This window comes from Protopterus annectens, chromosome 2.part2, assembly GCF_019279795.1.
Source record: "Protopterus annectens isolate FY-2018-M chromosome 2.part2, PAN1.0, whole genome shotgun sequence".
NCBI lineage: Eukaryota > Metazoa > Chordata > Ceratodontiformes > Protopteridae > Protopterus > Protopterus annectens.
The window spans coordinates 35,645,553-35,659,881 of record NC_056730.1 but is presented as its reverse complement, the minus strand read 5'-3'; the positions used below and the strand labels follow the sequence as shown (position 1 = coordinate 35,659,881).

The 14,329-nt window shown below is 42.1% G+C and overlaps 1 protein-coding gene across 1 annotated transcript in view; it reads right to left on the bottom strand.

The window, feature by feature from the left end:
* The window catches only part of SERINC5 (serine incorporator 5), a 1,123,885-nt gene that overhangs the window by 958,992 nt on the left and 150,564 nt on the right, over positions 1–14,329 (bottom strand). The window lies entirely within an intron of this gene.

The window sequence follows — 14,329 nt, the reverse complement described above, 5'->3', positions numbered from 1 at the left end:
GAAGGCAGGAGCACTCCCATCTGCAGCTGGGCCTGGAGGAACCTACGTATCATCTGGTCCATATCTGCATCGGACAAGCTTCGGGTGGACCTAGAAGAGGCCACCGAGGCGGGCCGGGAGTGCCGCCTTGATGACCTCGAAGGTGACCGGGTCTCCTCCTCTGGCTCCGGGGAGAAATGAGGTGAATGGTGCCGGGAAGGAGAAGGCCTGGAAGCCCTGGGAGAGGCTGCTTGTTCAGCCGGCGGAGCCGAGGAGGAAGACTCGGCCCGCCACTTGTGATGTCTCTCTTTTTTCTTCTCCCGCCTTGCTTCCCTCTCCTCCTGGCCTAAAGTGGGAGGAGGAGTCCCGGCCAGGGGAGCAGGGACAGAAGAAGGCACTGCCGTGGCCGGGGCAGGTGCCACGGAGGGAGAGGAGGACGAAGTAGAGTCTGGGGGCAAAAGTCCCGCCAGAATCAACTTCGACCTCCTGTCCTTTAGGGCCCTGGGTTTGAAGGCTGCACAAATAGTGCAGCCTGAGGAGAGGTGGTCAACCCCAAGGCAGATAACACACAGAGTGTGGCCATCCGCTGGGGATAGCTTATGGCCACACTCGGTGCATTTAGAGAAGAAGGTTTTTGGGGCCTCAGACATAGTCTGACTAAAAAACACACAAGGCCCAACACACACGGGGAGGAAATAAACTACACTAAAGATAACAGTTAACAAATTTTTATAACTAAAAATTCTAACTAGGGAGCAGCACACACAACAGTAATTTTGCTACAAGAAAAAAAGGGGTAGATAATAAGGATTTTTTCTCACAAAACGACTAACTCCCATGCCTGGAACTCGTTCTAAGCTGCTGATTCAACCGCGGCAAACGAGATCTGAGGTCAGAGAGGGATGGCAGGGGATTATGAGTAAGGGGGAGGAGCTCAGAGCATAGCTGTTTAAAGCTGCCAGCTCGGATCCGATATGGATCCGATGCCCACAGGTTGATGAACAAATGAAGTTAACTACTTCAGATCAGAAATTTCAGAATCTGATCAGAAGAACCAGAAGGAAAATCAGTTCTAGGTCTCTTAGAGGGGAAAGGCTGGCTTCCCCTAATTAAAGTAGTCTTCAGCCATTCTTATTTGTTTTTTAGGCATATGGGCCTGACCATGCAGTTTGTACGACGGTTTTCTAGGCGTGGGTCGAGTTTTAGGCCTTGAAGAAGAAGATGGCGTAGGTTTGAAATGCAAGTCTGCAGGCCTGAAAACACCCTCAGAAGCCGGTGTCTGCACAGCGGCTCTGGACCCATCCAAGGTAGAGACATCCACAGGTTCCATAGTCGAAGAAGCATCTCACGACATACCAGACTCCGAATGGGTCTCAGCAGAGGCCTGCGAATCTGAAGTAGCGGGTATCAGGGGCTGCGAAAGCGCCTTACCGAGTACCGACGAACTGGCAACTAGCTTAGCGGAAGCATCGTCGGCAGTTTTGGACCTATGTGGTCTGTCTCTGTCTTTAGCTTTATGTTTTTTCAGAATATCGGTAGTCAAATGGCTAACCGATGACATTTCTGGATAGTTAAAGAAAGAACCAAAATAATTAGCTGCAAAAATAGATAGAATACGAATAGCTCGGGGGTTGAATAAGGCACAAAACCAACAGCAAGGGATGTCGTGGTCTGAGCCTAAGCAAGGAATGCAGTACGAATGAAAATCTTTGAGGTATTTTCTTTCCACAGGTAAGACAATTGTTAACTTTTACCGACATCAGTTTAAGAGCAAGAAAAAGGATCCCCAGCGGGGTGCTTAGCTTTTTTGAAGACTTTGGTTCTGAAACTCGAAAATGAAAATTTCAGGAGTCTGCTGACTGGCACTTGCAAACTGCTTCTGCTTCGGGCACCGCACGGCAAGAAAGACTGATGTAATGGCATTAGCTGCATGTTTTATAGCCCTGACGATCTGACGTCATGGAAGAGGAGACAGCATCCAACGGCTGAGGACAACCTGGAGGCAGATAACCCAAATGTAATGACTGCAACAGTGAAACACAAAGAACATCCACATTGCCAATCAGTAGTCAATTGCTGGTTCCATGTGTCAAGAACAAGAGATCACTAAAAGCCAATCTGCTGAAGAAGATCTGTTGAAGAAGCACCTATCTCAGAAGTCTTACTATGATAAGACTAGTAAACCGCTCGATCCATCAAGAGGGGGAGAAATGGTAAGGATGCAGATGTCCAAAGGTTATGACTGGATTGGTGTTGTGAAGAATATTGATCCAGAGCAGAGATCGTTCATTGTAGAATCATAAGGAGCAACTTTTAGGTGGAATCAGAAACATTTGAGACTGGTGTCCGAGCCTATACAACAGCAGACAGCCTGTGAGAAAGACCATCTCAGAGAGAGTTGTCCGATGTCCCAATTCCAGAGGAAGTTCCAGAGGACACTCCTGTTTCTAGGACAAATCCAGAAGTTCCTAATATGACTTGTGCACCCCAGACTGTCCCTATTCCTAAATTTGGTCCAGATTATGTCACGAGACATGGTCAAATCTCTAAACCCTGTAGCAGGTATGAAGCAACTTGGACATGAACATTGTGTTTTGTTTCCAATGTGTATACTAATGCATGTTTATCTCGGTTATTGTTTTGCATAAAGGGCAATCTTTCTAAGAGGGAGGATGTAGATCAATACATGTGTATATACCTTTAAGAAGCTACCCAAGGGCTTGCACATACCTTTAAGAAGCTACCTAAGGGCTTGCACAAGTGTAGAAATACTGACCACATGCAAGCCTCACTGCCATTTTGCAGTTAGCTGTTGAGATGTAAGCATGTATGTATGTAAGCTCTGCTTGTTAGCTAGTTTGTTCATATTTACTGATGCTGCTATCCATCCTGATGTGTTTGTATGTATTAAAACATCATAATGAAACCCCAAGGCTTCCTGCTTTATGTATTAGAGAAGAACAAGCGACAACATCCTTCAGAAAAATGCATGCCAACACAAATTCTGTTATTCCAGCAACTTTACGTTTATGAGAGGCTAGAGCAATATTTAAAATGTGTCCCCTTTGTTCCCCCATTATGACATTTGTCCAGATTTCTTTGAGAGATATGGTGTGTATGAGCAAGACGGAGGTAGGGGTGTGTGTTTGTGTGCAACAGGGAGGTAGGGGTGTAGGGGTTTGTGTGTGTGTGTGTGTGTGTATATACCGAGACCATATGTTCGAACCTGTAATAGTTCGAACACTGAAGTAAAAAAAGAAAAAACAAAAAAAAAAAAAAACAAAATTTAAATTGCTGTAGCAGGGGGGCTACACACCACCACACCCCCTTACTTAAATATACCAACTTCGACATCGCACTACATTGTGGAAAGGGAAATAGTACAGTTTTGTACCTACCATAAATGTAGATGTTCGAAGATCCACATTGCTGCAGTCCTTACACTTGGGTAGTCCGCTGTCCTCGGTCGGCCCGAATATCAAAGTATAAGGCTGACGTCGGTCAAGGCGCATTTGACTGACATCAGGACGTCAGGGTACAAATGAGCATGACCGACGTCATATCCTCAGTCTTTTCTTGCCCCAGATGTCAGGAGACCCTAAAAATAAAGGTCAAAACCAAAAGACAGCAAACAAACAACCAACCATCCTAGCACTAAAAATATGTACAATATATACAATATACATCATATTGACAACCCAACCCACACAACCGCCTCTAACTACAGAGGGAAGGAGGGAGGTAAATTGGACTGCAGCAATGTGGATCTTGAACATCTACATTTATGGTAGGTACAAAACTGTACTATGTTCTTCATCTCACATTGCTGCAGTCCTTACACTTGGGTAGAATCCCAAAGCAGAGGTAAGGGAGGATGGCCAAACTATAAGGAAGCAGGAGCTGCCAAAATGCCCTGCAAAACAGCAGTGGCAAAACCAGCCCTGGATTTAGAGTAAAGTGGTAGGTGATAATGCCTAGAGAAAGTATGCACTGAACTCCAAGTAGCTGCCTCCAAAATATCCTTAGTTGCCACCCCCTCAAAAGCTGAAGTGGCAGTAGCCCTAGTGGAATGAGGCCTAATCCCAGCTGGAATCTCCTTGCCATGATGGGAATAACAGAAAGCAATGCAAAACCCAATCCACTTAGAAATAGTTTGTTTTGACACAGGCTTGCCCTGAGAACTCAAAGCAAAAGAAACAAATAACTGCTGAGACTGCCTGAACCCTTTAGTTCTGTCCAAATAATATCGCAACTGCCTGTGTACATCTAAAGTGTGCAAAATCTTTTCCCCTTTATTTTGGGGTTTTGCATAAAAAGTAGGCAAATGAATAGTTTGGTTTAAAGCCACACTAGAAACCACTTTAGGCATAAAGGAAGGATTAGTACGTAAAGATACCCTATCCTTATGGAAAATTAAGAAAGGCTCAACCGCCATAAGGGCCTGCAACTCAGAAACCCTTCTTGCAGAGGTAATAGCCAACAAAAAAGCAGTCTTCCATGATAAAAACTTTAATTCAGTAGTAGCTGCAAGCTCAAAAGGTTGTAGAGTGAGTTTCTCCAACACAAAATTGAGATCCCAAGCAGGAGTAGGAGCTCTTCGTGGGGGTCTTATATTCTTTGCCCTCTAAGAAATTGCTTGAACAAAGGATGAGAAAACAATGGTGGGTCACAATCATAGTGAGCCGAAATTGCTGCAGCATGAACCTTAATAGAAGAGAAGGACAAACCTTTGTCCAGTAACTCAGTAAGATATTGAAGAGCCACACTTAAATTAGGCTCAGAAACATCAAAATCCTTTGCTGCACTCCAAAATAAAAATCTCTTCCATTTATCTGCGTACACTTTCCTTGTACTAGGCCTTCTAGCTTCCAAAATAACATTCAAAACATGCTGTGGAAGTGGAGGCCCACTATGGTTCAAAACAGAATATGCCAGGCTGTTAGGTGCAGAGAGTGAAGCTTGACATTGAGCAAATGACTGTCCTCCTGAGACAACAGGTGTGGAATCGCAGGCAAAGGCCATGGAGGCTTCCGTACCAGGCTTCTCAGTAATGGGTACCAATGCTGTTGAGGCCAATCTGGAGCTATCAAAATCATCCTTGGCTTGTCTTGTCTGGCCTTTAGTAGTACCTTTGGGAGGAGAGGCAGAGGCGGAAAGGCATACACATGAAGATTGCTCCAATTGAAAGAAAGAACATCCACTTTCCAAGCTGTGGGATGAAACCTTTTTGTGCAAAATTTTGGCAGCTGGTGGTTTAGTGGAGAAGCGAACAGATCTATGTCTGGAGTTCCCCATGACACTGTCAATTTCTGAAATACATGAGGATCCAATTTCCACTCGTGGGGATCCATAATTTGTCTGCTCAACACATCTGCTAAGGAGTTCTGTGCTCCGGCAGAAACCTTGCCTGAAGATTTAGCTGTAAACTGAGAGCAGTCTCCCACAAAATCATTGCTTGCCTGCATAGAGGATAAGAATGAGTTCCGCCTTGCTTGTTGATGTACCACATGACAGTTGTGTTGTCTGTTAGAATCAACACCTGCCCTGGAAGAAGTAAATCCTTGAAAGCTAGTAATGCAAACTGGACTGCTAACATCTCTTTCAAGTTGATATGTAGATGTTGTAGTCTGGCAGGCCACTTGTCTTGTATCCACTTTCCATTCAGATGAGCTCCCCAAGCTTTGTCTGAGGCATCTGTCGTTAGAATCTGACTCGCCTCTGGCCGGGTCACAGAGAGTCCCTTGTTTAGGTGACATTCCTGAGCCCACCACAACAATTCCTTTTGAATGCAAGGTATTATTTGAATGACAGTGTCCAAATCCTGGCAGTGCTGTGTCCATACATTTTGAGATACCATTGTAGCTTCCTCATATGCAGTTTGGCATTGGGAAGCACCAGAATACAAGATGCCATGAACCCCAAGGCTTGAAGGACTGTCCTTGCAGTCAGCCTGGACTGATGAGACAACTGATGAAAGTAAAGGGAAAGATTCTTTTGTTTGTCCGGGGTCAAAACGGCCATCTGGGATGCTGTATTCAGTCTCACACCCAGAAAGCACATGTCCTGAGAGGGTACTAGACTGGACTTTATTTCGTTCACAGAATACCCCAGGCATCTTAGCACTGCTATCACATAATCCAAATGATGAAGAAGCTCGTCCCTTCCTTGAGCCAGAATCAGGCAATCGTCCAAATAAGGAAAGATCTGTATTCCTTTTAACCTGAGGAAAGCTATCACTGGAGCCAGAACTTTCGTGAACACTCTGGGCGCAGTAGATAAGCCAAAGGGCAATGCAGAGAACTGATAATGAGAAGTCCCAGCTCGAAAACGCAGATACTTCCTGCAACTCAGTCTGATAGGAACATGAAGATAAGCCTCCTTGAGATCCAAAGTTACCATCCAATGATCTTTGCCCAGCAGAGGTAAAAGCTGCTGTAACGTCAACATTTTGAACTTGGGAATGTCCAGATAAGTGTTGAGGATAGATAAGTCCAAAATTGGTCTCCATGTGTTCCCTTTCTTTGGTACTAGGAACAGGCGAGAATAAAATCCTAGGCCCACTTCTGGCATAGGGACCGGCTGTATGGCCCCTATTTGGAGTAACAGAGAAATTTGCTTGTGAGCCTCTATTCTTTGTTGAGGAGGAACATCTGGCATGCCTTTGAAAGGAGGCAAGGTATGGAAATAAAACCTGTAACCGTGGTGTATGATATCCAATACCCATCTGTCTTGGGTAATTAAACTCCAATTTTCCCTGAAAAGTGCCAACCTTCCTCCCAAAGGTGCTGCCAGACGAGAAGGCTCTGGCAGCTGAAAAGGTAGGTCATTGGGTCTGTTTACGAAAGGACTGACCCCTGCCCTCACCCGAAGACTGTGCAGGAGAACTCCCTGTTCTAGGCCTGAAAGAGCCCTGAGCTCTGCCCTTACCACGTCTAGATCTACCCCTAGACTGGGAATCATAAGAAGGATACGTCCCACCCCTTAGTAGGCCAATTTCTACTAAACTTTGGAGGCTGAACCTGCAAAAAATCTTTAACAGTCTGCATAGACTTAACCTTGTCTTCCATTTTCTTTAAAACTGCCTCAACAGGAGAACCAAACAACACATCAGATTGTAAAGGAGCATCTAAAATCCTTGTTTTAACATGGTCAGACAAATTCTGATCCCTCAGCCAGGCGTGCCTGCGAAGAACTGACCCAGTGGCAGCCACCCTAGACGAGGCCTGTACAGCATCAAAACCACATTGCAAAGAATGCTTACCCACCTGTTCAGAAACATGTACTAAATCTTGTAACTCTTTACAATCAATACCTTCCGCCAGAGCATCAACCTTAGACTTCAATTGAGAAAGGAGATAGTTTTGGTATTTCAACATGTGAAACTGGCAATTCAAAGCCCTCATAGCTAGAGTGGAAGAAGTATAAACTTTCTTTCCCCATCCATCCAAGGCCCTGGCCTCTATCTGTAGGAACCGGATTCTTGACAACAGAAGCCTTAACACCTTTAGGCCCCTGACTAACAGTTTCTGGGTCTGCCCTAGGACTAAGATACTTATGAGCTTCAGGCACCCTGTAATACCTATCCGGTTTAACAGGAGCAGGAGGCAAAGAATCAGGATTAAGAGAAGCCTCTGTAAAAACATCTTCCACCACATCCAAAACAGGAGGTATAGCCAAAGGCCTATGCTGGGGTAAAAACAAAAATTCCCTAAGCCTTTTCCTGGAATCAGAGAAGTCCTGACCTTCCCACTTAAAATGCTCCCTCATGGAATGAAGAGTTTCTGAAAAAGAAAAATCCTCAGGAGGAGAAGCAGAAGCAGTAGAATCATCCACATCAGAATCAGAATACGGCCAATACTCCTGCAAGTCTTCGGGCGAAGACTCTGAAACATCCAAGCCTGCTCAAAACTCCCTAGCTCAGGCTCCACCCTAGGTCTCTTATCAGGAGGGGCAAAGAACCCTAATCAAAGTAATCAAATCTTCTGCCATTTTAAGCATATGCTTCTTGGGCACAGTTCCTGAAGAACTAGGGGTGACACCAACTGAAGCTAAACCTGGCCTGCCTCTGGGAGAAGCCTTGGAAACAGAAGGAGAGGGCCTAACCACCCTAGGAAGGGAGGGGAGTATAGTAACCTGAGAAGCCCCATCAGCCTGACCTGCCTCCTGAGAGGCCACATCCTGCAATAACAAAGTCTCTCCCTGGGATCCCAAAGAAACCTCCGGTGGAACCACCGGCTCCACCGACACCTCTAAAGAACCGGCGTCCAGTACGGATGGTTCTTCTAGCCTAGGCTTAACTGCTTTGTCCTTGCGCTTCTTCGAAGAAGCGGGCGTCGGAGCATCCGACGGCATTTTATAATTGCACCGCTTCGAAGACTAACCTGGCACAATCTAACCTTCTCTTTATAGTGCGCTTATTGAATCTAGCACAAGAGCGACACCCAACAACGTCGTGCTCAGGCCCTAAACAAGGAATACACAAAGTATGATAGTCTCTATGCGGTATCTGTTTCCCACAAGAAATACAATTATTCACTTTTTCTGACATCCGGTAAACCACTGAGGCAAGAAAAAACTAAAATATTCCCCAACGGGGTACTTAGCCAACTTTGACTCTGTCTGAAACTCCGAAATCGAAAAATTTCAGAATGCCAACCGGCACCTGCAATGCTGCTTCTGCATCGGACCATGCGGCAAAAAAGACTGAGGATATGACGTCGGTCATGCGCATTTGTACCCTGACGTCCTGATGTCAGTCAAATGCGCCTTGACCGACGTCAGCCTTATACTTTGATATTCGGGCCGACCGAGGACAGCGGACTACCCAAGTGTAAGGACTGCAGCAATGTGAGATGAAGAACATCTTCCCGTTACGCATTGTATGCAAATCTCCATTCAGTCCGTTCAGACTTTTAAATGTTTGACGTTATACAAGAGGTTGGTGGGTGTATGTGTAAGAGGGAGGTAGGTAGCATACCCCTCAACTGTCCAGGTTTTTGCCCCATATTTTTGTCGGTTCCTCATAAAAAAGAAAGTTGCTAAGTAATGACGGACATTTGAGTTTTAGATTTTATATCCTTTAGAAAAAGGCATAACACAAATCCTGTTATTTTATCAATTTTCTAAGTTCATGAGGCAATATTTATAATCTGTCCCTATTTTAGGCTTTGTCCAGATTTCTTGCACAAAGAGTTTTAAGTGTGCATGAGTGAAATGCCCTAGCTAGGGTTAGCAATTTGCTTAGGCTCAAAACCTGTACTTTAGATACAGGAAACAAGAGCCTGAATTCTCTATCGCAACTACCAAGCTGCATTTCTCAAGAAATTGAGTTTCAGGTACATTTTTTTTAAAGAACTGAATTTCAAATACATTTTCAAGGAATTGTGAGCTTCAAGGGCAGAGAAGTTTACTGCTGCTCATGCCAAGTCTGTTTACAATGTGCAACTGTTTTGTTTTGCAAGTGATATCACTATTGTATAAAATTTAAAAGTAGCGTTAGTAGCACAACAGGTAGCATACTTGCTTTAGATGGTGTGCTCCTACTGTGTTGTACTTTAAGAGGGTGGGATGATGTAGTCCTGAGTGTGTCCTCCTTTGGAGGAGATGTCTAGTAACTGTGAACCCATTGACAGTTTGCCATCCATTCCCTATTGCAATATTACCAGCTTACCATTTTTTATGCAACATAGGCAATTTACTCAAAGGGCAGCAAGCACTGAATTTGTAGAAGAAACAGAAATAAAGTTATTTGCTAGCAGCAATCTCTTCAGTTACAGATCTCTTTAATGTGGAATTAGATGACTTACCTCTGCAGAGATGGTGCATACTGACCGATTTTGGTGGATTGTAATGACACAAGTTTGAGTGGCCTTTTATGGTTGAAATGGTTTGAACTGGGCAGTATTATGACATTTCATTGCTACTGGAAAAATGTTCAAAACTATAAATTTAAAACATGCTGCAACAAGTGGTGTTGTATTATACAAGGGATATAGGTTTATAAGTAGGTACTAGGCTATCTGCCCGAGGGCATACATAAGCCTAGCCAGAGTGCGTCAGCTTTCGCCGCCCCATTGATTAACTGAGCCTCTGTCAAGCAGAGCCAATGAAGTGATCCCAGGGGTGTATTTTCTTTTACCCATCCACTCGTCAAGTCTTCTCATGAAGAGTGTTAGTGAGGGGCTCTGCCTAATGTAGTTAGGAATATAATTTAATGCAATCAGGAAGCTGAATCGAAGAACTCTTGCATATTTGTAGGAGTTCCTAAAAATGTGTGCAAGAGGCCTACGATTTGAAAACAGCCCAAAGGTAAACAAATCTGTCACTGGCTAGATGCATTTTCTTTGAATGTGAATTTCAAAGCTAGAGATACTTTAATGCCACATCTGTTTTCATTGCGAGACTGTATTGCTTTGTTTAGCAAATGTCTCGGTGTTTGTGCTATAACATTTGAAATAAATGTTTTAAATTAAACCCAAATACCTGTAACCACTGTAGAATTAAAGCAAAAAACAGTATGCAAACTGAGTCTTAAACCATGTTTTATGGTAACTGGGGAGAAATATCCAAATAATGGGGCAATGGAATGGATGAGTATGGGGGGGGGAGGGCAATCCATTACCGTGCCAAGGGCCCCATTTGACCTTGATAACAGCAAACTTTCCAAACTCGCATATATCCAGATACTCCTTTATTTTCTCTTTAGCACTCTGCAGTTGTGTGTCTTGTTCTGTGAGATCCCCCTCAATCTGCAATAGTTTAACTTTTGGCAGCCCCTCTAAACAATTCCTGGTACTTCTTAACCATCTTTTTCTTTTATTTCTACCCAGCTTTTAAACTCCACTTTCATTTTATCCCACTCACTAGCTATAACTTCTAAAGAAACTCCCATCTTCCTTAACTCTTGAATAATTTTGACTACCCATTCCTTGAAGTGCCAATGTCTCATTTTTACTTAATTACCCTACATTTTTATCTTAGTTGTTATTGGTGTACGATCTGAAACAATTACTGGATGCATGTCAAAGCTTTAAATTAAATGCACATGTTCCTGTGAAACAATTTCTGTCTAGTCTAGCCTGGTTATTTTACCTTAGTGAATAACATGTAAAGTCTCTCAAGGGTTCTTACTACTGAATTCACATCTTTCATACCAAATATTTTCAAAAAATTTCTGCAGAAATTTACCTTTTGTTATTTCTCCTTCTATGTTTCCCAGCTATATCCTCACTGTTGCAAATCAAGTTCCAGTCCCCGCCTAAAAGTAATATTCCCTGCTGAAAGTTAAATTTCTCCCAAAATGTTCTTAAATTCCATAACAGTTTTAGGTGGAATATAAATACATGCCATAATCCTCCTCCCTTGTCAATAGCCTCTACTACCATAAATCTACCATTACCTTTTTTTCCTCGTCACTATTGGAGCTCCTTTACCAATTAAAGTTTGTCTCAGATATTTTGCTGAATATCCATCTTGAAATCCTTTTAACAAATGTACATGCTCACTTCTTTCCAAATGCATCTTTTGTAGTGCTACTATTTTAAACTCTGCATTTCTTAATTCAATACCCTTCCATTTTTCTCTATAACTGTAAGGCCACTCAAATTCCAAAATATAGATAATGTAGCCATTATGCTAAGAAGTTATATATGACAACTTTTTCAGATGTTTATTTGCAATTTTTGTGTTACAATCACCCACTGTTTGGCAGGTTGATCTTTTATGCACAGTTGTTTGTCAACTCTGTTTGAACCGGTCACATTTTAGAAGACTTTGCTTTAAAGTATAACCTCAAACAAAAAAATACCCCATAATCTATTAACTTGAAACAAACACACAAAACTATGTACATCTTCAAATAATGACGTTTAACCATCCCAATAGGAACAATAATTCCAAAAATCGACAGCTGCACCCGCAGGCATTACCTAACCTAAAATTGAAGCCTTCCATGCTAAGGTACACTTACACCTGTGCTCCTACTTATTCAAATTGCTGTCTGTTCTTGTCTTATCTTTACTCCCCTACCAGATGTGAACTGCTTGTATGCTTTTACAAAACATCAACTTTTAGCCTTAAGAAAAATTGTACTGGGTATCTTTAAAAAAACTAAATTATACGCTCTTCAAGTAAATGCACTGAAGTATTTAGGTATCAGGAAAGCTGCTCTCTTATTCACTTCCAATAATTTCGCACTTTTATTTACTAAGCTGCTTGCCGTTGTACCTTTTAATTTTGATTACTTCAGCAAACATGCCTTAGAACTTTAAAGATTTATTGCCTGCACCCCCAGGCAGCTCAGCTCCATGGAACCATAAAAACAGAATGTACAGCTGCCCTCAGCTTCAGACTTCTCAACTCCCACTGAACATTTCCTAAAGGAAACATTCACATTCACAATGTTCTCTTATTTTAAAAGCCCACCTGCTTACACACAAAAATGCTATTAGATTAAGCCAAGGGCATTAATCCAGGTACTCACCTATGCAAAAGAAAACAGCTCATCTCTACATACATAATAATTAGTGCACATTTACAGAAAAATCTTCCACCCCAAAAGCCCAAGAGTGCAGCCTATTAACTTAAACATGCTTTTGCCCAGCATTTCCATTTTTTCATTGTAATGTCTACATTTCTTAAAAAACAAAAAAAGTACTTGTTTGCTTTATCATCTTTATCACAAACAGCAATCACGGATAATGCTTTACTATACAGCATGTAATTTAGATCATGAAATGTTTAAACAAGTATCAAAAACATAAATTGTTTTACTCGCTTTTTCCTCTTACTGTCCTTTCAAACATTAATGACATGACTCAGGGTATATGCCTTTCAGTCCTCACACTAGTTTTAAAAAAGTAAAAAACAAAAGTCCAACCTTTCTCAGCCATTTTCTAGCACAACCATATTTCACAAATGTGGCTGATGCTCAATAATCACATTTTTTACACTAATTTCATTGTTGCTCATCTTTTTCCTGTCCATTTCACCTCCCAATCCCAGGCTCCAGTTCAGGTCCATGGTACTCTAGATTCTTCAAGTCAGCTCCTGTGCTTTTCCGTATCTTGAGCATTCTCCTCTAGAACACTGGAAAAGGTTTCACTGGTGAAGTGTCTCTATGAGCTTTATTATCAGAAGAAGGAGAAGCAAAGTCCCCTTCTGTTTGATAGCTCACTTTTTGCTGACCAAACATATATTTCACCTTTATCCTGTTCTACATTAAAAATAATTTTGATCCTCCAGGAAAGGTATTCTGAAGACAGCTGAATACAGCAGCTTGAATCTCATCCTTCTCTTTATTACGGTTAACATTTTTTCGTTACAAAACATGCATTATATTGTGAAAAAGCTTACCAACTTAAAGAGTTGATTCCAACACAACTGTGGCAAAATAGCAGTATATTAAAAGTTGGAGTCAGAGTGTTTTTGGAAAATGATTATTCAAAGTGCACCTGGAAGAAGAGGAACAAACATTCCAGTAATCAGAGAATGTTGAAACGCAGGAGTGAAATTCAAACTGCTGTACACAGTGGCTTCAGAATATTTCTTCCTGGAGGACCAAAGTCTTTTTTGATGCACAGCAGATTGAGACTCTGCTTCTCATTCTTCTGATAATAAAGCACACACAGAGACTTTGCCAGTGAAACCTTTTCCACTGTTCAAAAGGTACATGCTTGCGAGACAGAGAAAAGCACAGGAACTGACCAAAACAGCCGGGATTACCACGGAACTGGACTCGAATCTCAAGTTTGGAGATGGAAATGAACAAGAGAAAAAAACATCAAAACGGAACTTGGTGAATAAATGTGAGATTGCAAAGCATCAATCACATTTGTGAAATACAGCTGTAAAAGAATAAGTGTAGAGTGGACTTTTGTTGAATTTGTGAGGAATTGAAAAGCATTTGCCACACTTCATGTCATTAATGTTTAGAAAGACTCAAGGGGAGGGAAGAATGAAAAAGGAAAATAAAACAATTTTAACAGTAATGCTGTGAGACATTTTACAATATAAACTGCATATTTCACAGTAAAGTATTTGTAGTTTTTGTATGCAATAAAGAAAGTACAAAGATGCCTTTCTTCTTCCTTTTCTCAAATGTAGTTGGCAATACACTGCAAAAGAGACAAAAAGCTAGACAAAAGCATGTTTATGTTAACAGGCTGTAACTTTGGGTTGTTGTGGTGGGGGATGGGGTGTAAAAGTACACGGATAAGATATGTAGAGCCAATACATTTCCTTTTACTTTTGCATAGGCAAATGTCTAGATTAAGACCCTTGGCTTAATCTAATAACATAAGAACACAGAATACAGTGGATATAAAAAATGTACACACCCCTGTTAAAATTG